Below are 4,517 nucleotides of genomic sequence, written 5' to 3' on the forward strand. Positions count from 1 at the left end.
CACTCCTTCCCCAGCGATTGTCACACATGGACGAGTGCATTGAAAGTCGCTCTCATTCCAGTCTTTAATGGTCGCCTCTGGCAAGCCTGGAGCAGGAAGTCACATAAAAAATAAATTCCAAACAGCCTTTGGCTTTGGAGCTGCTGTGCTTTTGGAGATGTAGCTTCTCACTGCACAGCGTGTGCCTCTACAGTCTGAAATCAATCCTGAGAGGAAAATGAGAAATGGCTTGTTGCAAACTTGCACACAATCCAAAAATGTTAAGTGGCTTCTTTGAAATGATTTAAAAGAGTAAAACATAAAATAAGGAATCAAAAATACTGAGTAAAACAACAAAGCCATTGAAAGTTTTAGAATTAGTTATTTCTTTACTGCTATCAAAGATAAACAAGGGGAAGAAAAATTAAAAGTTTAAAAGCAACAATATGTAGAAGGTATAAATACATATAGGTACAGTGTCTTGAAAACATATTTATACCCCTTGAGCTTTTCCACATTTATCAAAGATATCAAAGAGACAAACACAAATTTTAACATTTTACTGAGATTTTATGTGATGGACAAACACAAAGTGGTGTAAAAATTGTGTGGTGTGTATTTGTATTCAGCTTCACTCTGACAGCCTGAACTAAAATCCAGTTCATCCAGTGAGTAAACAGAGTCCACCTGTGTAAATCCAGCTGCTCTCTGAACATCAGTGATCAAACAGCATCATGAAGACCAAGGAACACATCAGACAGGTCAGGGATAAAGTTGTTGAGGTGTTTAAAGCAGGGTTAGGTTATAAAATAATATCCCAAGATTTGAGCATCTCACACAGCTCTGTTGACTCCATCATCTGAAAACAACTCAAACCTACAAAAACATGGTGGTCCATCTAAACTGACAGCCAGGAAGCCTGTAGTAACTCTGGAGGAGCTGCAGAGATCCACAGGGACAATCTGTCCACAGGACAACTATTTGTCACCCACTCCACAAATCTGTCCTTTATGGAAAAGTGGAAAGAAGAAAGACATTGTTGGAAAAAGCTCTGCAGTTTGTCAAAAGCCACATAGGGACACAGCAAACATGTGGAGGAAGCTGCTTAGATCAGACCAAAGCTGAATCACCCTGAACGCACCATCCCCACAGTGAAACATGGTGGTGGCAGCTTCATGTTGAGGGGACACTTTTCTTCAGCAGGAACAGGGAAGCTGGTCAGAGTTGATGGGGAGATGGATGGAAGTAAACACAGGACAACCCGGGAAGGAAACCAGCGACTGAGTGTTACTTTTCTAAATGTGTAAACTCGCAGTCGAACCAAATATTCCTCCCTCACAATCACACAAGCAGCGACCACGCAGACATTATAATGAAAACTCCATTTCTCATTTCATTCATAATAAGTTTCCAGCTGGTAATCCTGCATCTCTAACGTGTTTTTGTTCTGACAGCTTCACAGACTCGGCCTCCCACTGTTCTGGTTTAATGTCTGAAATCTGCTGGGAGCCGTTTGATTTAGCTGCAAGAGGAGTTTTATTTTACCATCTTTTCTAATGTTGGGGTTTACACCTGCTGAAAAAAACAAAACAAAGCAAATGTCTAATGGATTTGCCCTTCATTTTAGCCGATCAGAAACAATAATAAAACAAAAACCCAGTTTACACCAGCTGTATTTGGCTCTTTTATCTCCCACAGCTTTCAGATGTGTTTTAATGAAACATTTGGAACAAAAAGCCGAGACGTCTGGGGAGCCTCTAACAGATGTCTGGATCGGTTTTGACCCTGAATTTTATTGTTACTCTGAAGGGTTCTTGGATCACACCAATTAGCTCATCCTGTTATTTCCAACTTTCTCTGCAACTCCTCTCCTGAGTGATGTTTCTCAGTATTTATTGAATGAATTACCATGAAAACAAAAATTGAAGACACTGAAAGAATGAACCTTAAGCCTTTTTGAACATCTCTGAGTATCTAGTGTATTAGTTGCTCCTGTGTTATGACTACTGTTATTGTGTTGCTCTTTTTACTACATGTAGAGGTATCAACATTATTAATAAATTCACTGAAAGCAAAGGAAAAGTCTGCAAAAAAGCCAATCCTTCTGTTGTTTCTGAGCGTGGTTCTTGCTTAGCTGCAGGGGGAGATGGGGAATAGATCAGTTCAGGAAATAATGGCACATAAAGATGATGAGACCTCATGAGACACTGGTTTTATTAGACAAATTAATCAATCAGCCATTCTTCTTTCCTTGCACAACACTGATAGTGGCTTAGGATGAAGAGAAGGTGTCTGACAGTCAGAAGTTTGGAGGTTCGATCCTGGCTTTCCCAACCAACATGTCCTTGGCTGAAATGCTGAACCTCAACTTGCCACCAATCTGTAAAAGGATGTGTGAGCATGTGAAAGTCTGTATAACATTAATGCGGTTTACTTGTTCAAAGCTCAACTGGAGCCTTTCTTTGTGGAGTTCACATGTTGTCTCCGTGCGTGTGTAAGTTTTCTCCAGGTACGCCGGTTTCCTCACACAGTCCCAAAGGTTAGGTGTTAGAAACTAACTGCTGATTCTAAATTGACCCGAAGGTGGTACATCATGGGGCTGCAGCAGCTGGAGATCAGTTGGCGATTCAAAATTGTGAGAAAATATGCACATATTTTGTTGCAGACTCACCGACTTCTGAGTGTTCCCGACCATGCAACCAACGAGCTGTGCAGCTGCGTTATGAGTGGCCAATTTTTTTTTTAAATCTGGGTTTATTTTCCTATGCTCGGGTTGCAAAATACCACCTTTAGGTGTGAGTGTGACTGGTTCTCAGCAGCAGAGATGTTTTTGCCGATGTCTGCATGAGCGTGAGTTTGTTTGGCCGTACAATTAGCAGAAACTTTCAGAAGGTAATCATTGAGCTGACATCTATAACTGATTGACTTTTGGAGTCAGCTCAAGTCAAGATGGCTGCCACAGGAAAGTAATCCCAGCAAAGACAAATATAGTTAAAACTTTAGAGATATTGATCTTAAACTTGGCTTTAATTTGTTTCTGTGTTAGTCCTGGGATGGACCGGTGACCTGTCCAGGGTGCAGCCCACCTCAACCCTGAACAGAAACAAGCAGGTGTACAAAATCAGATGGATGTTAGGTACTGATAGTTGCCTTATTACAAAGACTTCTGGTGAAATAAGTTATTTAGTAACAAAAAAAATCACTATCAACTGGAAGGTTTAGTACAAGTTCAGTAAAAGCCTTTTGTGATTCTCAGATGATGTATTAAAATGTAAAATATTAATGATTGGACGGAGTCAAATGAAAACTGGTACAGAATAAAAGCTGCTTCATGATGAGGCATGGTAACTCTGGTGACCAGTTTGATCTAAAAACATATTCAGCGCTCAGGTTTTGTGGTAATCCTTACAAAAACAGACTTGCTTTGAGCTTTTTTTCCTGCCTCTTTAGTCTCAGAGAGCTAAGAAATTGTAGCCTTGGTCGTAGCTTATCAGAATAAAATATATGGGACATTACAGTATGCAGGACTTTTACACGCATGTTGTTAGAGCATCACTAGAGAAAACTATTGGTGCAGAATGAGATTACAATGTAAGGATCATGATTTTTTCACGAACGTGCAGGACTTTTGACATGTCAGACACGAGCAGTCAAACTCAGTCTGCCCCACATACTTTAATTGGAGTGAAAGTGTAAAAGGAAGAGACAGCTGGGGGAAAACGGCACCGTCACGTGGCCCTAAAGGCATCTTGTGAAGCATCTTAACGATCCCAATTCAATTGGGCTTTGCTGAATTGATGACACAAGAACTGTCATCGTTAACGGTTTGTAAACCCAGAGTAGTGAAACCTGAAAGGCAAGACACGTCACTCAGGTGAAAACAGGTAAGTGATTCATCTACAGGTGAACCGTCTACAGGAGGAGGGTGAGCATCTTCCTTTTGGATACATGTTGATATCAGAGAGTTAATGGTTTTCGGCTTACAGAGGAGGGTGGAGAACTCCAGGATGGGGGGGACTGCAGCAGTGATGAGGTAAGTGGATGAACTGGCTGGAGTGTGGCAGGACGGGCACAAGGCTGAGTTGATGTCAGGTTATTTGGTTCTTGTAGAGCTTGTTGGTGGATGTTGTGGGAATCTTTATTTAAAAGGGACAGAAATGTGTGATAAGAGACAAGGCACTCAGCAGAATGGTTGTCAGGTACTGTTTATTGCAATATTGCAAGGCACAATACGGAACAGTGCTTGTTCTCGGCCACAAACTTTGTGCACCGAAGTTGTGTCTTGGACCCCATTATATACAGCCGGGCTTTGCATAACCTTATGTTTATCTAACAGACATTAACATTTTACGTTTGATAAACCTGCCGCCAGCAGATCTTGTGCTTATCTTAAAGGAAGATGTACAGTAATCCTTAACACTTCTGAGTACCAGGAAAAAATATCAACATTACTGAGTGACAGCACCACCTATGAGACCTTAAAGAGGGACCCAACCAGCTCTTACAAAAAGAAGGTCACGGATTACCTGCAGAAACTG

General features: G+C 41.1%; 1 long non-coding RNA gene across 1 annotated transcript; it reads right to left on the reverse strand.

Moving 5' to 3' along the window:
* Positions 1-2,166: 2,166 nt before the first annotated feature.
* On the reverse strand, positions 2,167-4,511 carry LOC119617086. The gene is made up of 2 exons (XR_005233265.1): positions 3,964-4,511; positions 2,167-2,359 (listed from the first exon to the last, which is right to left on the reverse strand). It is a non-coding gene; the product is annotated as an uncharacterized LOC119617086 (long non-coding RNA).
* Positions 4,512-4,517: the final 6 nt, after the last annotated feature.

The sequence above is a fragment of the Kryptolebias marmoratus genome, linkage group LG6 (assembly GCF_001649575.2).
Source record: "Kryptolebias marmoratus isolate JLee-2015 linkage group LG6, ASM164957v2, whole genome shotgun sequence".
NCBI lineage: Eukaryota > Metazoa > Chordata > Actinopteri > Cyprinodontiformes > Rivulidae > Kryptolebias > Kryptolebias marmoratus.